Genomic DNA, 26,956 nt, shown 5'->3' with positions numbered 1-26,956 from the left:
GCTGACAGCTTGCAGCCGGGAGCCCGCTTCGGATTCTGTGTCTCCCTCCCTCTCTCTCCCTCCCCTGCTCTCGCTCTCTCTGTCTCTCAAAAATAAATATACATGAAAAAAAACTACACTTATAAAAAAACAAAACCGGAGGGTGCCTGGGTGGCTCAGTCGGTTAAGCATCCGACTTCGGCTCAGGTCACGATCTCGCAGTCCGTGAGTTCGAGCCCCACGTCGGGCTCTGTGCTGACAGCTCGGAGCCTGGAGCCTGTTTCAGATTCTGTGTCTCCCTCTCTCTCTCTGACCCTTCCCCTTCATGCTCTGTCTCTGTCTCAGAAATAAATAAATGTTAAAAAACAAACAAACAAACAAACAAACAAACAAAAAACCCGGAGCTCCGGAGGATAGTGGCCATCAAATTGGGGATTATTTCCCTAAAGGGACGAGGAAGCACACCCCCTGCTCAGTTTTGCAGGCTGACCTCTGACCTCGGCCTGGGGGCCGCCCGCGGCTGCAGAGGGCCCGCGCTGCCAGCAGAGGGCGCTCCGACCCAGCAGGTGCCAGCCCGGCCAGGCTCGCTGAAGGAGCGCCAGCCAGGTGAGCCGGCCCGTGCACTTGCTAGTGAGTCCCCGCCTCTAACCTAAGGCAGCGCTCTGGGAAGTGATCTTGGTGCTCCAGGAGGCAAAGTTCCCGTAACAGGATGAAACCGTAAGGAATGCGTTGAAAGATGCCATTGTTCTCGTTGGAAAAAATCTGGGTGGTCACATGTCTAAGGATCTTGGGCGGTGAAGAGACACCTTTCTTCAGGAAACCAGTTGTAGAAGTGATTGCCATCAGTGATTCAACTCTGGGTAAGGTAACTGTTTTTGTTTTTGTTTTTTTTTAATTTAAGTTTTTAAATGTTTATTTTTGAGAGAGAAAGAGAGAAGCGGGGGGGTGGGTGGCTGGGAGAGGTGCGGGTTGCAGAGAGAGAGGGAGACACAGAATCTGAAACAGGCTCCAGGCTCTGAGCTGTCAGAGAAGAACCTGACCTGGGGCTCGAACCCACGATCTGTGAGATCCTCACCTGAGCCTCAGACGCTTAACCGACTGAGCCACCCAGATGTCCTGACAACATGGTTATTTAAAGGCAGGACAAGCAATTAACTTCCTTAAAAGCAAGCAAGGGAGGGCCACCTGGGTGGCTCCAATCCCTAAAGCCTCTGACTTCAGCTCAGGTTGTGATCTCATGTTCATGAGTTTGGGTCTGTGTTGGGCTCTGTAACACAGAGCCTGCTTCAAATCCAGTCTCCCTCTCTCTTAAAAATAAAAATAAACATTAAGAAAAACTTTCAAAAAAAAAAAAAAAGCAAGGGAGGGAGGAGGGGGGGAGGGAGGGAGACAGAACAGACCAAAGGAGGGAAGGAGAAAGAGAGAGGAAGAAAACACCAGCTAAGCAAGTGTCCCTTCTGTCCACTAGTTGGGGGCAGTCCCAAACAGCACACAATGCCACCCTGAGACGAATCACCAGGAGTTAGTGGGGGCAGTCCCCTGGACGGCTTTCCCAGATACACACAATCCCATCTGGAGTCCCTCGGGAAGAAAGTAGCAGCTGTGCGTGCTGATAAAACCCCTCAAGGAACCAAGATAAAACGTGTGGCCGACTGTCACCAGGACCCCCAGGGTCCCGATCTGTCCGGGCTCACCCTAGCCGAGTGCCTGACAAGTGCAGGAGGGCATAGAATGTTTGGCAACTGGTCCTGCTGGGTCATTTGTAACTGGATTCCTCTCACCTGTCAGTTCCATGAAGCATAGGCAAACCTGAAGCACATCACTGGGATCTCCATGGATTTTCCCAAATGCTGACAGGCAGATAAGGAAGTCCTTGCCAGGACTCCAAGGAAGATATGTTCTTCACTATTCAATAGTCACGGAGACAGTGGGATGGGCACTGTCGTCTTGTCCCTGACTTAGGGTTAGCGTCGGGTGGTATTTTTTATTACAGCCTATAATATTTACTCACTGAGATCCCGAACTTTAGGCTAAGATACCTAATATATTTGTTTATTTTTTTAAGGGTTATTTATTTTTGAGAGAGAGACAGAGCATGAGTGGGGAAGGGGCTGAGAGACAGGGAGACACAGAATCCAAAGCAGGCTCCAGGCTCTGAGCTGTCAGCACAGAGCTGGACGCGGGTCTCGAACCCATGAACTTCAAGATCATGACCCGAGTCGAAGTCAGACGCTTAACTGACCGAGCCACCCAGGTGCCCCTCTAGCTAATATTTTAAAGAACCGTCACATTCTATTTAACTGTGTGTCAACATGAATAGATATTAAATGTTGTCAAATGCCCCTTTCACATATCTGGAGATGATCATAGGATTTTTTTCTACTTATCTCTGTTAAGATGATAAATTAATGATTTCCTAATTTGGGCCATCCTTGCATCCCCAGAAGAAACCCCACTCAGTCAAAATGGTTTTTTGCTTTTGTTTTTTTAACATGCTGCTGAGTACCAGTCTGTCCTGGAACACAGCACTGTGGTCAAAAAATTTGATGCTAATTCAATTTTCTTTCCCTTCTAAGTTAATTTGATCTATTGCTCAATTGTCTAAATAATTGTTTTCCTCTTAAAAAAACACGGAGGCGCCTGGGTGCCTCAGTCTGTTGTGTATCTGACTTTTGATTTCGGCTCAGGTTGTAACCTCTTAGTTTGTAAGTTTGAGCCCCACCCCGGGATCTGTGACAGCTTAGAGTCTGCTTGGGATTTCTTCCCTCTCTCTCTCCCTCTCCCTCTCCCTCTCTCTCTCTCTCTCTCTCTCTCTCTCTCTCTGCCTCTTCCCCATAGTCACTCTCTCTCTCAAAATAAATAAATAAATTTGAAAAAAATTAAAATTATAAAACCAAGTGGTACCTTTTCTAGAATGCCTCATGCTGAGGCCTGTGGTCGATTTTCCTAGATTCATCCTGCGCCCTTTAATTTGAAGGCCCAAATCTCGTATTTTGGGACAGGTTTTGTTTTGTTTTGTTTTGTTTTGTTTTAGTTCCTGGCTTTTATTTCTGGTTTCCCTTCCTTGTTTTCCTCTTTAGCTGTTTCCTTGTCTCTCCTTTTTCCTCCCACTTTCTCGTGAACGGTTTCTAACCTCTTCATTTATATCTGGGTTGTTTTCTTCTGTTCCTCACTTTGGCCCACCACGTTTTCTGTGGGCCTGTTCATGCCTGGTCCCTTCCTGGACCTTGTCACTGCCTCTTTCCGAGCGTCCCGGCCCCCAACTCCTTTCTGAGATTTCCTGAGTTTACAGAGCCTCTTGACATAATTGCTATTGTCTCTGTGCCGGGATGTTGTGATTCAGAACAAGAAGTCTGTATTGGGTTGAGCCCATCTGCTTGCATCCTAGACTTCATTGGGAGCCTCGCCTGCCTAGTTTTACTGAGGATGTTGTCCGTGGGTATTTTTCTCTGCTGTGCCTGTTCTCCTGGTGTTGCGTTCCGTTTGTTGTTCACGAAGGAATCCGCGAGATGGAAAACCAGATCCTCCTTGCCTCTCTCTACGTGTATTCATCGTTCCGTGGCTCCCATGCATTCATTCACTCCTCCCGCCACCCATCCAGAGTACTCCTACACCCACCGTTCCCAGCTGTCCGCAGGTGCACACCTACGATTCCAGGGACAGCCACGAATCGGAAGCCTAGACGCAGGAGGGAGCTCTCCATACGCACCAGATGTCACTCCGCATTGCGGAACAACACAATTACTCATGTCTCTTCCTCAAACCCAACACTCAGGAAGAGGAGTATGAACAGTTGGAACAGAGAACTCTCCGTTCCGCTCTTCCTCGGGCTTCGGTCGAGGGCCTTCTGCACCTCCGGGTCTTTGAGGCGGTGGGTGATAGCGGGTTAGGGCTCTCGCCAAGGCAGGACCCGCCGGACCTGTCCCCATGCGCCAGCACGAGGTCCAGGGCACAGGGGACCTCGGGGGAGGTCTGCGGAGTCAGTCACGGTTTTCCTTGCGTCCTGAAGCACGGTTTCTCCGCCTCAGCAGAACTGGAGTTTGGAGCTGAGTCATTCTTCAGCGGGTTGCGGGGAGGGAGCTGTTCTGTGCACGTGCAGCAACTGGGCCCCAAACTGTCTCAAGACGTCGAAGCCGCTGGGCGCGGGTGGGGAGGCGTGTCTTAGTCATCTCCTCTGACTGTTTCTGATGCTCTGACATGTTGGGGTCTGGCTGACTCTGGAGGGACAGCCCTGGTCGGGGCTCGCTGATTCCTAGAAACATCAAACAGCTGGCCTTTGAGTGTGCCTCTTCCTATGCAGATCGCCCCTTTATTTTTATTTTATTATTTTATTTTATTATTAATGTTTTACTTATTTTTGAGACAGAGGGAGACACAGTATGGGGAGGGGAGGGGCAGAGAGAGAGGGAGGCACAGAATCGGAAGCAGGCTCCAGGCTCTGAGCTGTCAGCCCAGCGCCCAATGATGCGGGGCTGGAACTCACGAACCGTGAGATCATGACCTGAGCCGAAGTCGGACGCTCAACCAACTGAGCCACCCAGGCGCCCCTAGACTGTTTTTATTTTTAAGTAGTCTCTCCATCCGGCATGGGGCTTGAACTCACAACCCCGAGATCAAGAGCCTCCCGCTCCTTTGAGTGAGCCAGCCAGGGCCCCCCTCCGACCACCCCTTTATCACACTCCGGGCCACTATTCTCTGCCCTAATCGCCAGGGCCAGGTACCGGACAACCAGGGACATCCCCTAATGGCCAAGAGCCCAACACAAATCTCTTCATTTGGCCTCACCTGTTCCTTCCCACAGGCACCCACAATCAGTCTCCGCCCCCGTTTTTCCCTCCCTCAGCCTCTTGCCTCACCCTGGTGCGCCTCCCCCGCCCCCACAGCATGGCCTGCCCCCTCCTTTTGGGATGTGGGAATGTAGCTGTGCTGTTTCTACTGCTGACACTTGGGACCCCAAATGCATGGGGCATCCCCAAACCCCCAACCAGTTCTCCACCTTCCTGGACACCGAGTGTCCCGTGATTCAGGTTGGTCCTGGCACCATCTACCTGGAGATAGTGTCGGATGCTGTGAGTTAAGGCTCAGTCTCACAAAACTGCCCCCCACTTCAGATGCCAGGTGCAAGTCCCAATTTGCCACCTTGTTTCTGACCGAATGGCTGTAAACCAGAGAGGTTCCCACCACCCCCTCCTCGGGGTTGAGAATTTGCTGGAATGGTTCATAGAACTCTGGAAGGTGCTTTGGTTGAGAACTAGTTAATTATAAAAGTTGCAGGTCAGGGGGCCCCGGGGTGGCTCAGTCGGCTGAGCATCCAACTTCGGCTCAGGTCATGATCTCACAGTTCATGGGTTCAAGCCCTGCATCAGGTTCTCTGCTCACAGCTCAGAGCCTGGAGCCTGCTTGGGATTCTGTGTCTCCCTCTCTCTCTGCCCCTCTCCTGCTCCTGCTCTGTCTCTCTTTCTCTCAAAAATAAACATTAAGGGGCGCCTGGGTGGCGCAGTCGGTTAAGCGTCCGACTTCAGCCAGGTCACGATCTCGCGGTCCGTGAGTTCGAGCCCCGCGTCAGGCTCTGGGCTGATGGCTCGGAGCCTGGAGCCTGTTTCCAATTCTGTGTCTCCCTCTCTCTCTGCCCCTCCCCCGTTCATGCTCTGTCTCTCTCTGTCCCAAAAATAAAAAAAAATAAATAAACATTAAAAAAAAGTAAAATGGCAGTATAATTGCACACAATATCACACCGGTTTCAGGCACACAAGACAGTGATTCTGCAAGTTTATACGCGATGCTGTGCTGATCACACACGTGCCATTGCCGTCCGTAATTATCACAGGTCTGTTCAGCAAACTCATTTCCTTTTGTAAACTTCGATCCTCAGAATGTTTCACAACAAACGTAACTGTCTATTCCTAACAGCCACGGTTTCAAGGTTTCAAGTCGATAGTCTTTGGAACGATTTTTAAAAATCTATAGGTGCTCTTAAAGTATTGTCTTTTCTGATGGCAAGTAAATGCTTTTGACTTTAATGTTAAAGACCTTGGAATGTAGCTGTTTGCTAACTTTTTTTGTAAGCCATTTACACAAAGGTTAATGACTAATCCAGTTAAATCAACTCACTCACTGGTGTCAACCACTTTTTTTTAATGTTTATTTTGTATTTTTGAGAGAGAGAGAGAGACAGCGTGCATGGGATAGAGTGCAATCGAAGGAAGGGTCAGAGAGAGGGAGGCATCCAGATATTTGGTCAAACGTTATTGCAGGAGTGTCTGTGAGGGTGTTTCTGGATGAGATTAACATTTGGGTCAAGCAGATAACCTTGTATGATGTGGGTGGGCCGCGTCTAATCAGTTGAAGACTTGACTAGAACAAAAAATTCTTTTTTGGCTGACTGCCTTTGAGCTGGGAAATTCATTTCTTTTTCCTGCCTTTGTCCTTTTCTGGACCCTGAACCTGTCAGGCTTCAGACCAAATGTACACCATCAGGTCTCCTGGGTCTCCAGTTTGCTGAATGTAGATCTTAGGGTGTGTGTGTGTGTGTATGTGTGTGTGTAAAACCATTCTTATCATCATCCTATCAGCTATGACTACTGGATGAGCAAGTCTTCCAAGTGTGGGAGGGCAGACTCCCAAGGGGATTCATCTGTTTCCCAGAAAACTGTAGCCCAGATCCCCTGGATGCATTCATTTCCTTCCCAGAATATCCCCACAGGAGCCCTTCTTCCTCCTCAAGTGTGCGTCTACCTCCACAGCAACCATTTAATAATTCCAAGAGAGGCTCCTTTCTTTTAACCTTTTTACTATGTTCCGGGCATTCTTCCACATGCTTTTGGGAGACCAAGCTCCTAACTTGAACGGGAAGCATGACCACAGCCCAGTCTGAGCCCACATCCACCGGTGAGCCCCAGAGATTAGAGGCATCGGCAGTTCATGCCTCACGGGCCTGTTTGCCAAAGTCTGGGATTTCAGAATTCTTGCCAACGCATGAGTAATCTTGTCCCTGTTTCGTGGATGCGGGCGGAAGACTCGTACTCCAGAGTCACAAAGGATCTGTTCCTCACAGCAGGAGGACCATGTCTGTGCCAGCTCCCCTGGCCCCCCATGTCCTACCTGGGGAACCCAGAGGGGCTCGGATGGGCTCTGCACGGGCAGTGGTTTGCATTGAAGCTGACGAACACTAGCTCAGGGGTCCACATCTTGTAGAGCGAGACCCGGAAGGAGACAGCCCCTCACCCCTCAAACTCAGCCCTGAGAGATGGCCAGATGCTCCGTGGAGGGCTGTGCCTCATGGTCTACCCAGCAGCAGGCAGGGGGCCCACGGTCCACAAAGGACAGCCTCCTCCAACAACAGTGCCTTATTTACCTGCCGGATGTCTATGCTACCTTGCCGTGAACAGTTAGATGCCTCTCCTTACCTGAAACTACTCAGGTTATCTCACCCACAATCGCTGGATGCATGTATCCTTAGCAGAGTGAGCCTAGGGGGGCCTGGGTGGCTCAGTCGGTTAAGCGTCCGACTTCGGCTCAGGTCATGATCTCATGGTCCGTGAGTTCGAGCCCCGCGTCGGGCTCTGTGCTGACAGCTCAGAGCCTGGAGCCTGCTTCGGATTCTGTGCCTCCCTCTCCCTCTGCCCCTTCCCTGCTTGTGCTCTCTCTGTGTCAAAAGTAGATAAATAAACATTAAAATAAATAAATAAAGTAAAGATTTTAGTTTCTTCAGGAAGCTCCACTCGTAATGTGGGGCTGGAACTCACAACCCCAAGATCAAGAGTCACAACCTCCGCGGACTGAACCAGCCAGGTGCCCCTATTTAACTTATTTTATTTTAAGTTTATTTGTTTACTCAGAGAGAGAAGGAGAGACAGAATTCCTAGCGGGCTCCGTGCCCGTCAGCACACAGCCCAACGTGGGGCTCGATCCCACAACCCCCGGCGATCAGGACCTGAGCTGAAACCAAGAGTCAGATGCTTAACCGCCTGCCCCAGCCAGGCGCCCCCCGTTTTACTTATTTTAGAACAAGCAAACACGCTCCCACCCCCACACGCTTTAGCTTGTGATTCCTGCTCCCAAGAATGCTCTCTGCTTTGAGGCATTCAGGCCCCAGGCAGAGAGGCGTTTTCTGATCACCTAACCTGGAATCCCTACCGTCCGCTGTTTTATTTTCCTCCATACGGTTCGGATGTCCAGCCACATGTCTGCGTGCTCCTGCGGGGAAGGTCAATCTCCCCTGTGGAACAGCAAGCGAGTGAGGACCTCACGGGCACAGTGCACTCTGTTCATCTGTTCATGCTGCTGGGTGGGTGTCTCTCCTCGCCCCCCGCTACCCCGCCCAGCACACTGGCCTCCACGCCCCTGCAGCCACCCAGTGGGGACACCTGCGTCTTTCCCCCCTGGCCCCTGCCTCCCCTGGCCTCCTCACCTCCCTACCTGGCTTTTCTCCACCCAACAGGATTATTTTAAGCACAGACATCAGGTTATATCATGTGCAGTTTTAAAAGCCTCTCATTGCTTCCTTTTCCATTTTGAACAAAAGCCAGGCTTTATCGTGTCCCAAAACACCTTCCACAATCCAGCTCCCAGTCACATCAGTGGCTTTACTTCCTGCCCCCTGGTCGGCCATCTCTGTCCCACGCTGCACTGGCCTGGGACCTCGTTTCGGTACACTGCAATCGCACCCCTCCTTTGCAGGGCCCTTGAGAGCATTCCTCCCTGTGCCTGAGATGTCCAGACTCAGTCTCTTCCACTCTCTACCTGGCTGGCTTCTCCTAATCCCTCAGTTCCAGCTCAAAGGTTAACCAGCTCAGATGTGGCCCTTCCCACCAGGTCAGTCTAACGGGGGACCCCTCCCTCCAGGGACCCCTGTACACCCTCCCATGCATTGTACCTGTCATGTTTGAAAGGATCCGATCCATGTCTGACCCTGTATTGTCTGTCTCTGTTGCTAGAATGTGTGTGCTCCGGATGAGCCGCGTCTGTCTTCTCCTCGGCCACATGCCCCCTGCCTGCTAAGAGTCTAGATTTTAACTATTCTCACAGCAGTGAAATGGTAAGTGTCTGACACGGTGGAGATGTTAGCTAGATCCTGTGCAGCCAGCAAATTGTTGCCGAAGGAGAGAGTGAAAGAATCTTTGCCATCTTCATCAATATCTAGGATAAATGCATTTTCTCATCATGGCTCCTAGAGCATGATCTCAGCACGGGCAAGAGCCCCTCCCCCCCCCCCAGGGCCCAAGGTCTCACATAAAACTTCACCCAGCCTCCTTCCTGAAATGCCCCACCGCAGACTCGGGTCTAAGAACACACGGAGAGACATCACGAGGGGTGAGAACCCCCCGGGGCCAACCCCGTCTCTCACTCTCCAGGCCTGAGTTTATCTGGGAAATGACACATGGTTTTGGAAACCTCCTAGGACCCTCGTGCCAGGAGAGGGAGCGATGTGGTGCCAGCCCTGGAGCAGCTCCCAGTCTGCCAGGGTGGCCACAGCCTGACTCACAGAACACTGGGTCCTGGCGACAGATGCCAGGGTGGAGCCCAAGTCTGCAAATCATGAACCCTTGGGGTCAAATTCTGGCCTGCCTTCCAGCTGCCTGTTTGGGGACAGATCAACTGCTACTGTTTATCAGTCTCTTCACCTTCGCCGGGAGCCAGGTGTCTGCTCCCCAGGGGCAAGCTCACTCGAGTCTCCTTCCAGAAGCATTTAGTCTCCATTATATGGCTCCCTGTTGGCCGGATTAAATTCCGTATCCAGCCTCATTCCGGTGTCACTTACATGGTAAACTGCAAAGTATAAAGTACTTTTGTACAAAGGAGAGGATGGTGAACACTTAAGAACGCAAGATTGCAACAATCAATGCCTGTGGACCTGGAGGGCATTATGCAAGGTGAGCTAAGCCACAGAAAGACAAATACCGTAGGTAGGCTATGGTGTGGAACCTAAAAAAGCTGACTTCCTAGAAACTCAGAAGAATGGTGGTTACCAGGAGGCGGGGGGATTGGGGAGATGTTGGTCAAAGGGTGCAAATTTGGGACTAGGAGATAAACAGGTCGTGGAGATGGGCCGCACAGAATCCGGAGTATAGTTTGCAACACTGTATCATCAGTTTCAGAGCTGCTAAGAGTCTAGATTTTAACTATTCTCACAGCAGTGAAATGGTAAGTGTCTGACACGGTGGAGATGTTAGCTAATGCTTTGGTGACAGTATTGCAATATATAAATGTATCAAATCAGGTGACAGTTTTGCAATATATAAATATATCAAGGGGCACCTGAGTGGCTCAGTCAGTTGGGCGCCCGACTTCGGCTCAAGTCATGATCTCACAGTTCGTGGGTTCGAGCCCCGCTTTGGGCTCTGTGCTGACAGCTCAGAGCCTGAAGCCTGCTTTGGATTCTGTGTCTCCCTCTCTATCTGCCTCTCCTCACTCATGCTCTGTCTCTCTGTCTCAAAAATAAACATTAAAAAAATTAATTTAAAAAATATCAAATCAACATGGTGTACAACTTAAACTCACACAATATTATATGTCAGTTATATCTCAACAAAAATAAAAATGTTTAAGTTTATTAGAGACAGAAAAAGAGGGAGAGACAGAGAGAACTAGGGGGTGAGGGGCAGAGAGAGGGAGACAGAATCTGAAGCAGGCTCCAGGCTCTGAGCTGTCAGCACAGAGCCCGACATGGGGCTTGAACCCACGAACCATGAGATCATGACCTGAGCCGAAGTCAGACGCTTAACCTATGTGACCCAATAAAAATAAATTTTTTAAAGTCAAATAAGTCTCCCACCCATCCCAGTTTTCCAGTCTCAATCCCCCTCCCCTCTTACCTCTTCATTATCTTCTCCAGAAATTCACTGTATATATAAGATCATATTTAATCATTAGCAAGCAACAGGATGTTGCAATATTGAGGCTCTGTTCTAAGTGCTCTATTTGATTTGAGCTTCATAATTAATACATAACTGTTAAATGGGTAACACATTTATGGGTTTAAGAAATCCCGGGGCACCTGGGTGGCCCAGTCCATTAAGTGTCCAACTTCAGCTCAGGTCATGATCTCAAGGTTTGTGAGATTGAGCCCTGCATCGGGCTCTGGGGTGATAGTGTGGAGCCTGCTTGGGATTCTCTCTCTTTCCCTCCCTCTCTCTCTGTCCTTCCCCAACTCACTCTCTCTCCCAAAATAAGTAAATAAACTTAAAAAAAAATCCCACTACCATAAAAAGGTACACTTTAAAACGTCTTATCCCTCCTGTCATACTTAATATCCTTCCTTTATAGGCCATCACTTTGATGGGTTTCTTATATTTCCCTCCAGGGTTTATGCACAACCCAGAAGACAGGAAAACATATTCCCATTTTTAAACCTTTCCTCACACAAATGATGACGTAATCCTAATCTGTGCTTGCTTATCTTACTAGAAAATAGCTCCTGGGGATTTTCCTAGGTTCTGTTCTGTTAAATAACAAAAGTTCAACTGAGTAGGGCCGCCTGGCTGGCTCCATTGGTAGAACATAGGACTCTTGATCTCAGGGTTGTGAGTTCAAACCCCATGGTGGGTGTAAAGGTTACTTTAAAAAGAATCTTAAAAAAAGAAAATAGAGGGGCGCCTGGGTGGCGCAGTCGGTTAAGCGTCCGACTTCAGCCAGGTCACGATCTCGCGGTCCGTGAGTTCGAGCCCCGCGTCAGGCTCTGGGCTGATGGCTCGGAGCCTGGAGCCTGTTTCCGATTCTGTGTCTCCCTCTCTCTCTGCCCCTCCCCCGTTCATGCTCTGTCTCTCTCTGTCCCAAAAATAAATAAAAAACGTTGAAAAAAAAAAAAAAAAAAAAAAAAAGAAAATAGAAACAAACGTTCCGCTGAGTACATTTAAAGATCAAACTGGCTTTATTCAACAATTCACGAATCAGGCAGCGTCCCATGCAGCAAACAGAAAAAAGTTACAGGAAAGATAGTTTTTTAAAGGGAAAAAAAAGGAGGTGCCTGGGTGGCTCAGTTGGTTAAGCTCAGGACATGATCTTGCAGTTTGTGAGTTCAAGCCCCACATCGGGCTCTGTGCTGACAGCTTGGAGCCCAGAGCCTGCTTCAGATTCTGGGTCTCCTTCTCTTTCTGCCCCTCCCTCGTTCACACTCTGTCTCTCAAAATCAAAGATTAAAAAACATTTTTTTTAAATAAATAAAGGCCGAAAAGCGGCAGAAAATGGAAATCATTAGCAAAAAAACGCATCATGTCAGGCCAGGTCTCCTCCTAGGGAGACTGAGAGGCCCATCCATACTGGTGTTTACCAGATAATTCCAAGTTGACCGATTGAAGGTCACATTCTTGGGGGCTGGCATTGCATTTAAGTTAGATCTTAAGTCTTGGTTTCCTGATGTGGGGTTTTGGCACAAGTGACTCCATTTTGGGCCTGCTGTTTGCCTTTGTACCACCCTATGCCTTTGCAAATAGTTAAATTCTCCTCCAGTGACCCCTTTGAGTTTCGTGGTTCCTGGCTCCAAAGGTGCCCTGCACGCACATTGACATATCTGAAAACCACACGGTGGGTAGAAGGCCGATGTGGGGTATGGCTACTCTGGAGGCCAGACCCATGCAGGCAAAACAGACGTTCACTCGGGGAATGGGGAGGCCTGGGAACATCTATACAGAGGATTTGGACGTGAGCAGTCATCTATAATCCAGTTACCATCACACATTCTCGTCAACCGTATCCACTGTTCTCTACGATCCTCTGAATCTGCCCAGGTGCCTGAAGTCACTACAACAGACTCTGTTGACTCTTGGCTTTTTCTCTTGTTGGGAGAGACTCGGTTTCTTTTCTTTTCTTTTTTTAATTAAAAAAAATTTTTTTAATGTTTATTTTTGAGAGAGAGAGAGAGACAGAACACAAGCAGCAGAGAGGCAGAGAGAGAGGGAGACACAGACTCTGAAGCAGGCTCCAGGCTCCGAGCTGTCAGCACAGAGCCTGATGTAGGGCTCGAACTCACAGACCGTGAGATCATGACCTGAGCCTAATTCGGACGCCTAACCGACTGAGCCACCCAGGCTCCCCAACCTGAATTCACTTCTCACAATTTTGGAGGCTGGAAGTTCAAGATCAAGGTGCCGGCCCAATTCTGTCTGGCAAGGATTTGCTTCCTGGCTCATGGAGGGCTCTGTCTTCACACAGAGGAAGGGGCAAGGCGACCTCTGGGGTCTGTCTTATAAAAGGGCATCCATCAGATTCTCGAGGGCTCTACCCTCGTGATATAATCACCTCTCCAAACAATCACACTGGGGATTTCAATATATGGGGGTGGGGGTGGGGGTGGACATTCAGTCTATAGCAACACAAGTTTCTCTATTTTAACATAGCCCAATTTACCCTCTGTGTCCTGTTTAAGAAATCTCTGTCAATCCCAAATGCCAAAGATGCTTTCTTTTAAGTTTGTGTGTTTCTTTGTTGACGTACTCTCCACAGCCAACTAGGGGCTCAAACTCATGAACTCAAGACCTGGAGATCAAGAGTCCCATGTTCCTCTGACTGACCCAGGCAGGCCTACCTCCAACGTCTTATTCTTGAACATTTATTGTTTGGGTCTTTTGTTTTGTTTTGCTTCATTTTGTTTTAAGTAGACTTCACACCCAGCATGGAGCCACACAGGGTCTCATTCATGACCCTGAAATCAAGACCTGAGCTGAGATCAAGAGTCAGATGCTTAGGGGCGCCTGGGTGGCTCAATCAGTTAAGCGTCAGACTTCGGCTCAGGTCATGATCTCACGGTCCGTAAGTTCGAGCCCCGCGTCGGGCTCTGTGCTGACAGCTCAGAGCCTGGAGCCTGCTTCAGATTCTGTGTCTCCCTCTCTCTGACCCTCCCCCGTTCATGCTCTGTCTCTCTCTGTCTCAAAAATAAATGTTAAAAAAAAAAGAAATTAAAAAAAAAGATGCTTAATAGACTGAGCCACCCAGGCACCCTGAATAGGTGTTGTTTTATATTTCACAGACCTCAGAATCATCTGGAAATGTATTTGAGGGGATGGTACGGGGTGGGGGTTGTTTGGAAGGGTAAATTCTCCCTCCTCTACCTTCTTCAAAGGTTTTCCTGGCTGGTCTAAGAATTAAACCCACATGAGACAGATTAACAGGACAAAATCAAACTTCACTTGTACGCACAGGAATTGCACCTACCTGAGAGGTTCCAAGACAGAAAGGTAAGATAAGGGGGCGCCTGGGTGGCTCAATCGGTTAAGCATCTGACTCTTGATTTCGGCTCAGGCCATGATCCCAGGGTTGTGGTTTACAAGCCCCGTGTAACGGCTCAGTGCAGAGCTGGACAGCACGGAGCCTGCTTGGGACTCTCTCTCTCTCCCTCTCTCTCCCTCTCTCTCTCTCCCCTGCTTGCACACGCTCTCTCATACTCTCAAAATAAATAAATAAACATAATAAAATAAAAATTTAGAAAGGTGAGATGAGGGGTCCACATCGTCCTGAGCTAAGGAGTCGGATGTTTGGGAAGTAGCTGTTTGCCCTGCCATACAGATGGGTCACTCAGATAAAACTTATCACTGGTAATGGCTCTAATTCTGGAAAACACCCCCAGTTTAGATTCTTCTAGGCAGTTAAGGGAGAGGCATAAACTTTTTCTCGAGCCTGCAGGGTCTCGAAAAGAGTCCACATGCCAAAGTGGCACCTTGTTTGAGGAGTCTTGATCTGAACCCGTTCAGGGACATGGGTTCAGGGGGAGTCAAAAAAAAAAAAAAAGCCCATCCCTTTCTCCACCACAACGTGGCATATGTTAGTCCTTAAGTCAAGGGACTTTTTGTGTGTCTATCTGTTTCTGAATCTGTATCTGTCTTTGTGAGACCTCTGGTACTTGCTTCCGGCTCTGCCCTCTCCCTCGGGGCATTTGCACCTGCTGGAATGTGCTTTCCTCACACTCTTTCGGAGATAATATCTCCTCATCCTTCAGCTCTGGGCTCAAATGTTACCCCTCCCCCAAAGGGGCCCTTCTCTGGCCACTCCAACTATTTTTTTTTAATGTTTATTTATGTATGAGAGAGAGAGAGAGAGAGAGAGAGAGAGAGAGAGAGAGGAGAGAGAGAGAGAGAGAGAGGCAGACACAGAATCTGAAGTAGGCTCCAGGCTCTGAGCTGTCAGCACAGAGCCCGACACAGGGCTCGAACTCATGAACTGTGAGATCATGACCTGAGCTGAAGTCAGATGCTTAACCGACTGAGCCACCCAGGAGCCCCCTGACCACTCCGTCTAGAACAGACCCCCACTGTCCTCCACATATTTTATTCCATCACACAGAACAACTCGTGTCTGTATTTGCATATTCACTGTCTCGTTCACTCGCGTGTCTCCTGTGCTCAACAGGGTCATGCATTCACTTGGAATGAATGAGAAGAAAAAGGTGCCTCTTCTGGACACGGGACGAGTGCCTTGCATACCTCACGGTCCCCTAGAGGGCGGCCCAGTCCCACAGGCCATCTGGAGTTGTTTTTGTGAGTTTTGACTGAACTACGCCTTTTAACTACAAATTCAGAGAGACCGCAAATGGTGGGAGCCTAGGTTCAGCCCTAGATGACCCCAAATGAGGTATTTTTATTGACTCCAGGCCCCGCTCTAGGTTAGCGAGGGCATGCAGAGGTGAACTGGGCTGGGTAGCCATCTGGTACCCCACAGCATCCCGTGCAGATCACGGACACAGGGATAAATCAGCCTCAAACTGTGTGTTTGATCCCCACTATTTTAATCTGAGAAAGGGAGCTCAATAGGAAAAAGGCATCTGTATTCATTTATCATCACAAGGCTCCTTGCCTGGCAGATTAAAAATAGCCCGTTGAAATGCATGCGTACTTACGTGTTCTGACTTGGTAATGTATTTGCCATGGCAAAGGATTCAGAAAATACAAAAAAAAAAAAAAAGGCGGGGGGGGGGTAGATAGTGAATTAAGTCTCTCACACGTGTCTGTGTGCCAGGTGTCTCATTCTGCTTTCCCTCTGGTCAAACCCAGTTTCTTTTGTATCTTTCTAGAACTTTCTGTAGCTTATTTTATACAAATTAGCACATATTCCGTATTGTATCATAATTAACATGCGCTGGTGCAGAGACATCATGCTAAGCGTTTTTATGTGCATTGAGTCGTATAATCTACATACAAATGTAATTAAAATGATCGGTTGATATGTTTAAAATACACACGGAGAAGCTTCATTTCCACACCTGGACCCCACATCTCATTCTCTGCCCACCCTTACAGGTCTCCACGTTTAGGAATCTCTTCTGTATCTTTGCAGGGTTGAAACAAACATAACCACATGGACATACCTATCCTTATTTTTATTTTTATTTTTTTTAATGTTTATTTATTTTTGAGACAGAGAGAGACAGAGCATGAACAGGGGAGGAGCAGAGAGAGAGGGAGACACAGAATCTGAAACAGGCTCCGGGCTCTGAGCTGTCAGCACAGAGCCAGACGCGGGGTTCGAGCTCACGGACCGTGAGATCATGACCTGAGCCGAAGTCAGAGGCTTAACCGACCGAGCCACCCAGGCGCCCCTATTTTTTTTTTTTAATGTTTATTTATTTTTGAAAGAGAGAGCGTGAGAAGGGGAGGGGCAGAGAGGGAGAGGGCACAGAGATCTGAAGTGACAGCAGAGAGCCCGATGCGGAGTTCGAACCTACGAACCGTGAGATCGTGACCTGAGCGAAGTTGGACGCTTAATCCACTGAGTCACCCAGTTGCCCCTATTCTATTTTTTTTTTTTAATGTTTAGTTTTTGAGAGAGAGAGTGTGAGCAGGAGAGGAGCAGAGAGAGAGGGAGACAGAATTTGAAGCAGCCTCCAAGCTCTCAGCTGTCAACACAGAGCTCTACTTGGAACTCAAACCCACAGACCCGGAGATCATGACCTGAGACAAAGTTGGACACTTAACCGACTGAGCCACCCAGGAGCCCCTCTTTTTTTTTTTTAAGATATGTACCCTGTGGCACTATCTGGAGGTGCCATTGTTTGTTTACCTGGTCCCCTATAGATGGGGACTTGACTTATTTCCCATCTGATAAGAACATTTAGCAGGGGAGTTTTACAAATCGAATAGATTTCCTTCCTCACTCCCCCCCAAAATGCAGCCTACGTCTTCAAAACAGAAGCCTTCAGTCTATTTTGCTGAAGGAGGCTGAAAGTCACCATCTGTTAATCCAATCTGCATTACGGAGGAAAGGAAAATTGTCTCATGGGCTTGACTCTTCCTCTCCGGACCCCACTGAGGCTAATTCCTGAGGGTCTCCTGCGGGGCAGCCCCGTGACCTCAGTAGGGAATCGAGGTTCTGGTTTGCACATGACATTTCTTCTGGACCTAAGAAGCAGAGGCGGAATTTATAGGAAGGACCCTGCCTAAATCACATTATGCATGGGAAGGCTAGACAATCAGGCTTGGGAATTTGGTGGGAAGCCAAGAACAGACAGCAGAGAGCGTTCTTAAAGTCACATGTGTGACCACAGCCCGGCCGGGAAGCTGGGTCTACCAAGATCCCCGCTGGACACTCCCTTCTCTCATGCCGGACCAGTGACTGATGACCTCACCCTTCCCGCTGAACTCTACACTTCCCTCTGTCCTCGCCTCTTTCCTGCCTAATCAAAGTCCCAGGAGGAAGCATTCAATTACCTATCCCATACCTTCCAGAGACTTCCATTAGACATCTGTGGCTCTCCAAGGCTCCTGCTCTGTGAAGGCCTGGGCCCCCTAGTCTTCTAAAAAGTCAGATACCAGCTCCCACCGCTGCACCCATCGTGGGGCACTGCCACCGAAATAAGGTGGGGGTTTAGATACTGGGAGATCCCCAAATATCAGGCATTGTCTATAGTGTTTATAGATGCTGAAGTTCCGCAAAGAGCATTCTGGGATGCAGGGGCAGAAGACATGTGTCCTGAGATGGGAGACCAGAGATATCCCTTCACAGAGCAGGAGGCTTGGAGAGCCACAGATGTCTAACTTCCTTCTTATTCAGGGTTGTTTTTAAAACGAAACAGGGGGCGCCTGGGTGGCTCAGTCGGTTGAGCATCCGACTTCGGCTCAGGTCATGATCTCGTGGTCTGTGAGTTTGAACCCCGCGTCCGGCTCTGTGCTGAGCTCGGAGCCTGCAGCCTGCTTCAAATTCTGTGTCTGCCCCTCCCCTGCTCACGCTCTGTCTCTCTCTCTCAAAAAGAAATAAACATTAAAAATAAATAAATAAATAAATAAATAAATAAATAAGAAACGAAACAAAACAGCAATAGATATTCCATTTTGCCAAGCACTCTTTTTCGCATATATGGGATTGTCAGATGATTTTTTTTTCCTACCTGGCTCTGCTAATATGATAAATCTCATTAACAGTTTTGTGAATATTAGCCATTCTTCTTTTTCTCCGATAAACTCCATTTGGTCACAATGTATCTTTTTTTTTTTTATCTTTATTTATTTTTGAGAGACAGGGAGACAGAGCGTGAGCAGGGAAAGAGCAGAGAGAGAAAGGGAGACTTAGAATGGGAAGCAGACTCCAGGCTCTGAGCTGTCACTAACCCAACGCAGGGCTCCAACTCACAACCTGTGAGATCATGACCTGGGCCAAAATCAAGAGTCAGACGCTTAACCAACTGAGCCACCCAGGCTCCCCTAATTTTTTTTTTAATGTTTATTTATTTTTTAGACAGACAGAGCATGAGCAGGGGAGGGGCAGAAGGAGAGGGAGACATGGAATCTGAAGCAGCCTCCAGGCTCTGAGCTGTCAGTACAGAGCCTGATGTGGGGCTTGAACCCACAAGCCACGAGATCACAACCTGAGCTGAAGTCGGACACTTAACCAACTGAGCCACCCAAGCGCCCCACAATGTATCTTTTTCTTATATACTGCTGTAATCTGTTTGCTGGTTCAGGCTGGCACATTCCAAGAAAAAAAAAAAAAAAGCTTCATGAAAAAGGTTTATGAGTTCCAGCCCTGCACTGGGCTCTGTGCTGACAGCTCGGAGCCTGGAGCCTGCTTCGAATTCTCAGTCTCCTTCTCTCTCTGCTCCTGCCCCACTCGTGCTGTCTCTCTCTCTCTCAGAAAATAAATAAACATTACAAAAATAAATTTATTTTTTTATTTTTTATTTTTTTGAGTTCAGAATTTGTTTAAAAGTGTATTTATTTTGAGAGAGAGAGAGAGAGAGAGAGAGAGAGAGAGACAGAGAGATAGCAGGGGAGGGGCAGAGAGAGAGGGAGAAAGAAAAAAATCCCAAGTAGGCTTTGCACTGTCAGGACAGAGCTTAAATTTTTTTTTAATAAATAAATTGCTAGAGGATCTCACAGAACTCAGGGGAACACTTAGGTTTAAATGCTATGAGGGGCTCCTGGCTCAGTTGGTTGAGTGTCTGACTTTGGCTTAGGTCGTGATCTCATGGTTCATGAGTTTGAGCCCCACATCGGGTCTGTGCTGTCAGCACAGAACCTGCTTCAGATCCTAGGTCCCTCTCTCTCTGCCCTTCCCCCACTTGTGTGCTCTCTCAAAAGTTAAAAAAAAATTTAATGGTATGATAAGGGATATGAATCCACAGCTAGATGGGAGAGATGGCTAGGACCAGGTGTGGGGAAAGGCTTCCAGGCTACTCTCTCCCAGGACCTCGTGTTCACCAACCCAGAAGCTCTCTGAATCTAGCCAGTTCTCCCTCGGGTTTTATGGAGGTTTCATGACATAGTCCTGGTTGACTAACTCCTGGCCATTGGCTGATTCCACCTCTGTGTCTCCCCTCCCCAGAAGCCAGGGAGAGTGAAAGTTCCAACTCTCTGAGCACTTAGTTGATCCTCCCAGAAGCCAGCCCCCACCCTTGGGTGGAGTCCAAAGAGTCACCTCCTTAACGTGACTTCTTAACAAAAGACACATTTATCATCCTTCTCACAGGAAATCCTGCGGGTGCGGGTTTCAAGAGCTGTGAACCAGAACCCATGAATCATGAGAAGTATATATATTTGGTCATCTGAAGGACCAAGTACAGATTTATAGATCCCACCGAAATACTCAAATATTCCTTAAAAAAAAAAAAAAAAAAAAAAAAATTATATATATATATATATATATATATATCAGGAGGGGTGCCTGGGGGGCTCAGTTGGTTAAGTGCCCAACTTCAGTTCAGGTCATGATCTCACACTCCGTGAGTTCGAGCCCCACGTCGGGCTCTGTGCTGACAGCTCAGAGCCTGGAGCCTGCTTCAGATTCTGTGTCTCCCTCTCTCTCTGCACCTCTCCTGCTCATGCTCTGTCTCTCAAAAATAAATAAATGGTAAAAAAATAAAATAAAATAAAACAAAAAGCCAGGGTACTTACTCTTCTATTTTTTTTTTTTTTTTCTGTTCCATTCTGAATGTTCCAGGGTGTTTCATTATTCTATTTGTCTGGGTTTGTGCCAAAACCACACTCACTCAATTACTTGGCTTTGTAAGTAAGTTTTTTTTAATTTAAGTTTATTTTTTTAAGTAGTATCTACACCCAACATGGGCTCTAACTTAGGGCCCTGAGATCAAGAGTCACATTCTCAAGGCACCTGGGTGGCTCAGTCAGTTGAGCATCTGACTTCAGCTCAGGTCATGATCTCATAATTCATGGGTTCAAGCCCCATGTCGGGCTCTGTGCTGACAACTCAGAGCCTGGAGCCTGCTTCTGATTCTGATAATGTGTGTGTCTTTCTCTCTCTGCCCCTCCCCTGCTCATGCTCTGTCTGTCTGTCTGTCTCTCTCTCTCTCAAAATATGAATAAGCATTAAAAAAAATATTTAGGGGCACCTGAGTGGCTTAGTCAGTTCAGCGTCTGACTTCAGCTCAGGTCACAATCTCACAGTTTGTGAGTTTGAGCCCCTCATCAGGCTCACTGTTGTCAGCACAGAACCCCCTTTGGATCCTCTGTCTCCCTCTCTCTCTCTGACCCTCCCCCGCTTGCTCTCAAAATAAATAAAACATAAAAAAAAAAAACTTACTACAAAATTTTTAATACAATTTTTTTCTAAATAAGAAAAATCTTTAAACACTAAGTTTTGGGGCAATTTATTACCCAGCAGTATGTGACTAATACAGAGATGTATAGAAATAGATGAATTTGGGGCGCCTGGGTGGCTCAGACGGTTAAGCGGCCGAATTCGGCTCAGGTCATGATCTCACGGTCTGTGAGTTCGAGCCCCGCGTCGGGCTCTGTGCTGACAGCTCAGAGCCCGGAGCCTGCTTCAGATTCTGTGTCTCCCTCTCTCTGACCCTCCCCATTCATGCTCTGTCTCTCTGTGTCTCAAAAATAAATAAACGTTAGGGGCGCCTGGGTGGCGCAGTCGGTTAAGCGTCCGACTTCAGCCAGGTCACGATCTTGCGGTCCGTGAGTTCGAGCCGGGCGTCAGGCTCTGGGCTGATGGCTCAGAGCCTGGAGCCTGTTTCCGATTCTGTGTCTCCCTCTCTCTCTGCCCCTCCCCCGTTTATGCTATGTCTCTCTCTGTCCCAAAAATAAATTTAAAAAGTTGAAAAAAAAATTAAAAAAAAAATAAATAAACGTTAAAAAAAATTTAAAAAAAATAGATGAATTTGAGAGGGAATACAGAAGGCAAAGTGACAGTGATAGGGTTTTGGAGTGTTGCGGGTTCGGAGCCCAGAGCCCAGAAAGAATTCTTGAAGATGTCTTCTGTGCAAAAATGGTGATGTTATTAAAGCACAGAGACAGGACCTGTGGGCAGAAAGAGCCACACCGGGGTTGTGCGGAATGACTAGTTATATACTATGGAGTTGGGGGAGGTAGAGTCAAGAGGAAGTTTCTGGGTTGTTTTTTTTTTTTTTTTTTTTTTTTAGTTTTTTAAGTTTATTTCTTTATTTTGAGACAGACAGCATGAGTGGGGGAGGGGGCAGGGAGAGAAGGAGAGAGAGAATCCCCAGGCTCTACACTGCCAGGGCAGAACCCGATGCGGGGCTTGAACTCAGGAAACCGCGAGATCATCACCTGATCTGAAACCAAGAATTGGATGCTTAACTGACTGACTGATGCACCCAGGCACCCCACGAGTTTCTTGAAGGGATTTCCGTATGCTAAAGAAGATTCACAGATGGTGAGTCTAGCGATTATCAAGGTAAGGTTGTTTTTCCCTCTAGCAAAGCATTAACTTTAAGACAGTAGGTAGTTCCTGGACATGAGGCTATTGATAAGGTTGCCTTTTTCTTGTAATTCACTAAGGTATTTATAAACTGATGGAGATTCCTGTCCTGAAGGACTGTGATCTCTATCAGTTACCATTTGGTTTTCTTTCCTTTCCTTTGTCCTTGGGCAGTCAGGAGAGCCTGAGGAATATTGTGCAACTGGATGAAGGCTGCTGACATTCACTGCTGGTGTTGCTGGGAAGGACAAAATTTTGGAGGAAAGGTCGTCTGTTCATTTTAGATGTGTTCAGTTTGGGAAAAAAAAAAAAAAAGGAGGCGCCTGGGTGGCTCAGTTGGTTAAGCGTCTGACTTCGGCTCAGGTCATGATCTCATGGTTCGTGAGTTTGAGCCCCGTGTTGGGTTCTGTGCTGGCATCTCAGAGCCTGCTTGGGATTCTCTCTCTCTCTCCCCCTGCCCCATCTCTCTCTGCCCCTCCCCCATGCTCTCTCCCTGTCTCTCTCTCAAAATAAATAAATACACTGAAAAAATTATTTTAAAAAGATTTATCTGCATATATGTTTCCCCAACTGAAGACTAGGTCCTCCCGGTCTCCCTTACAGCTCTGCATGGCCAGGCACCTAAACTCCGTTCAATGGGATGTGTGCAGTTTCAGAATTATACCTTCAAAAAGAAGGAAGCATGCGAACCTGTCCCCCCTCCCCTCTTCCTGCTAGCTGTAATGCCGATGTAATGGTATGGTCTGGAGAGAAATAAACCGTCATCTTGTCTAGGCCTGCGTCGTCTAATATGGTAGCCATCAGCCACATGGGGCTATTGGACAGTGAAAGTGTGGCTGGTGTCACACACTGAAAATTTTGATATATTGGATTGAATAAAATATGCTGTTAAAAGGAACCCTTCCCTTTGACTTCATTGTAATGTGGCTACTAGAAAATTTAAAATTGCACATGTAGCTCACATTAATTTTTTATTGGTCATCGCTGGTTTAGGCCATTGATATTTTGCCTTTGTTATAGCAGCTGAATATCACTAGTAACAGGTCATGTACTCATTGGTGCCACTTGAAGTCACGTGTAGGGGGTCCCCTAGCAAGAGTAGGTCATGAAAAGAGCAGGGGCTCTGGAAGAGTTTTGAGGGACTCTAGTATTCAAAGGAGTATGAGCTTGCAAAAGAGTCAGAGAAGGAGCCCAGAGAAGCAATAGGAAAACCAGGAGAATGATGTGCCTTACAAGCTTAGAGAGCAGTGTTTCAGATTAGAAGGAGGTACCAACTGCATCAGTTACTTGAGAGGCCAGAAAGATAAAAACTGGGGGACCTGGGTGGCTCAGTCAGATGAGTGTCCAACATCAGCTCAGGTCATGATCTCACAGTTTGTGGGTTCGAGCCCCACCTTGGGCTCTGTGCTGACAGCTCAGAGCCTGGAGCATGCTTTGGATTCTATGTCTCTGTCTCTCTCTGCCCCTCCCCCAGTCACAGTCCCTCCCCCCCCCTCAAAAATAAATAAACATTAAAAAAAAGTTAAAAACTGAAAAGAACAAAAAGTTGTTCAGAGTGGTAGGAAACTATATTAGTTTGCTAGGCCACCACAAGAAAGTACGGTGGACTGGGTGATCCAGGAATTTATGGAAGTTACAGAAATAAACAGAAATTAATTTTCTCATAGTTGTGCAAGTTAGAAACCCCAGATCAAAGTATCATCAGGGTTGGCTTTTTTCTGAGGTCCCTCCCCTTGGCTTGTAGACTGCCATCTTTTCCCTGTGTCTTCACAGGGTCACGGTGTGAATGCACTTAATTCCACTGAACTGTACAGTTAAAGATGGCTGAAGAGGTAAATGTTATGTTATATGTATTTTTACCACAATTAAAAATAACTATTATTTCTGAAAAAGTCAGTGAAAGAATCTACTCTCGAAACCATTGTTGCACTATAATGCTAACTTGGATGTAAGTTAAAAAATAGGGGCGCCTGGGTGGCGCAGTCGGTTAAGCGTCCGACTTCAGCCAGGTCACGATCTCGCGGTCCGTGAGTTCGAGCCCCGCGTCAGGCTCTGGGCTGATGGCTCAGAGCCTGGAGCCTGTTTCCGATTCTGTGTCTCCCTCTCTCTCTGCTCCTCCCCCGTTCATGCTCTGTCTCTCTCTGTCCCAAAAATAAAATAAAAAACGTTGAAAAAAAAAATTAAAAAAAAAAAAAAAATAAATAAATTATTAAAAATTAAAAAAAAATTTTGTCAGTGAAAGATTCCTTGAGTAGGAGATGCTGACCACCTAAAAAGAGGAAGAATAGTAATCACAATAGCCAAGGTATGAGAAGGACGTATTTAAAAATCAAAAAGCCGGGGCGCCTGGGTGGCGCAGTCGGTTAAGCGTCCGACTTCAGCCAGGTCACGATCTCGCGGTCCATGAGTTCGAGCCCCGCGTCAGGCTCTGGGCTGATGGCTCGGAGCCTGGAGCCTGTTTCGGATTCTGTGTCTCCCTCTCTCTCTGCCCCTCCCCCGTTCATGCTCTGTCTCTCTCTGTCCCAAAAATAAATAAAAAACGTTGAAAAAAAAATAATAAAAATCAAAAAGCCATGAAGGCTTGGCATGAGTTGAGAAGAACACCTTTGCAATTGTTAGAGAAAGGTAGCCCCGGAAAGAGAGCCAAGTCTGTGGTTTTAGTAGAGGACATTGAGGGGCTTTCCAGAGGATGGTGAAGAACAACTTTGCAATTGTTAGAGGAAGGTAGTCCTGGAAAGAGAGTCAGGTGTGTGGTTTTAGTGTAGGACATTGAGGGGCTTTCCAGAGGATGGCTTCTATTATCTCTCAAATAAAGGGGGCAGATCATAGGCTGCGAATGCATGGGCTGGAGGCATAAAGGGTGTCAGAGATTGAAGAGGGTAAAAATATTACACTTGTCACCACGGAAATGACAATGAGTTGACCAGGTGATAGCAGTGGGACTGTGGGCAATGCCCAGAGCACGTGGAGTTGGGCCATCACGTATTCATGGTGGAACCACTCTGCCCTGTAACGTGACTTTCTCCAGTAATGCTCACTTGCTTTAGAGACAAGCTCAGGAAAACAAAACAGAACCTGACAGGTGGGCTTTTTCTTCTCCAAGACTGGGGCCTTACAAAGACAGAAGAGTGTGAGACAGCCAACACGGCAAGAGTATTATTGAAATGATGGACCGTGGAGTTGTATCCAAGGGAAAGAGAGGGTGTGCAGATGGGGGTTCCTATCAAGTTGAGAAAAGGTGATGGTGGGGTTGCTGAGAAAGTAAGGTGGAAGGTGGTTGATGTCAAAGGGATGTGGGAAAGTGAGAAGACGGTTGGGGTGGAGGGCACCATCAACGTTGCAGCTCTTACTGTCTCCCAGATGGTTTCTCGTCATGGAGCAAATAGAAACATGATGATATTTTTGCAGCTCACGGAGCTAATTAGATAAGCCTGCCACAAACAGAGGCAGCCAGGCCACTCTGAGAGTCAAGGGAATCAATACCTCTAGCCCATCTATGACCTGTTCGTGGTACATCTGTGACTAGGATGTCAGTAGATGACAAAAAGGTGATAAGGCCAGAGAACAGCCTGGGGGGCGGGGCGGGGGGGAGGGCGGGTAATTTATTTCAGGGAAGGTGAGAGAAGAAAGAATACCTAAAGAAGTGACTTTGGGGAGCCTGGCTGGCTCAGTTGGAAGAGCATACAACTCTTTTTTTTTTTTTTTTTTTTTTAATGTTTATTTATTTTCGAGAGCAAGAGACAGAGCATGAGCAGGGGAGACGCACAGAAGAAAGGGAGACACATGTCCAAAGCAGGCTCCAGGCTCTAAGCTGTCAGCACAGAGCCCAATGTAGGGCTTGAGCTCACAGACTGTAAGATCATGATCTGAGCTGAAGTCAGGCGCTTAACTGACTGAGCCACCCAGGCACCCCTTTTTAACATTTTTTTTTAATGTTTATTTACTTTTGAGAGAGAGAGAGACAGAGTGTGAACAGGGGAGAATCAGAGACAGAGAGGAAGACACAGAATCCAAAGCAGGCTCCAGGCTCTCAGCTCTCAGCTCAGAGCCCAACACGGGACTCGAACTCACAAGCCGTGAGATCATGACCTGACCCAAAGTCAGATGCTTAACTGATTGAGCCACCCAGGTGCCCCCAAGAGCATGCAACTCTTAATCTCAGGGTTGTGGGTTCAAGCCCCATGTTGGGCATTGTGCCTACTTAAGAGGAAGAGACAAGGAAAGAGAAGGAGAAGGAAACAGAATCCCAAGCAGGTTCAACGCTGTTAGCACAGAGTCAGACGTGGGGCTTGAACTCACGAACCATGAGCTCAAGACCTGAGCTGAAACCAAGAGTTGGACGCTTAACCAACTGAGCCACCCAGCTGCCCCTAAATCAAGGGTTTCTGAGGACTTGAACAGGGAGGAGCTGGAGTAGGGTGGTGGTGTCTGAGAGAGCCAGTATCTAAGATTCCCTCCTGTAGGGTCCTGGTCATGGGTTTCCATCATCTCAAGAAACCCCACCTCCCTGGGGAAAACTGAGATCTACTGCCTCACGTTTGTCCCCATGTCCACAAGGCTCACTGATGGAAAGACAGGACACCCAGCAGGGCAACTCCAATTTCAGCTGGTCTCCTTGATGGATGAAATCAACCCAGCCCTTGGCATCTAGAATGACCAATCCATGTATCCAGGTGGGTCCTAAAACTAATGGTAAATGTCCTAATATCCTGAGAAGAGAAGGGGGCAGATATTTGAGACAGACCAAAGAGGAGAAGACACACACACACACACAGAAGACAAGGGGACATAAAAGCAGGAGGTAGGGGTACCTGGGTGGCTCAGTCAGTTAAGCCGCCAACTCTTGGTTTCTGCTCAGGCTATGACGGTT

At 47.7% G+C, this 26,956-nt stretch overlaps 1 long non-coding RNA gene across 1 annotated transcript; it reads left to right on the top strand.

Annotated features, from left to right (window-relative positions):
* The first annotated feature begins 571 nt into the window (after positions 1–571).
* LOC131500398 (uncharacterized) lies at positions 572–22,828 on the top strand. The gene is made up of 3 exons (XR_009256270.1): positions 572–839; positions 15,319–15,446; positions 22,690–22,828. It is a non-coding gene; the product is annotated as an uncharacterized LOC131500398 (long non-coding RNA).
* The last annotated feature ends 4,128 nt before the right edge of the window (positions 22,829–26,956 follow it).

The sequence above is a fragment of the Neofelis nebulosa genome, chromosome 17 (assembly GCF_028018385.1).
Source record: "Neofelis nebulosa isolate mNeoNeb1 chromosome 17, mNeoNeb1.pri, whole genome shotgun sequence".
NCBI lineage: Eukaryota > Metazoa > Chordata > Mammalia > Carnivora > Felidae > Neofelis > Neofelis nebulosa.
Note: the sequence above shows the minus strand (reverse complement) of the source record. Positions and strands in the feature narration are given on the sequence as shown.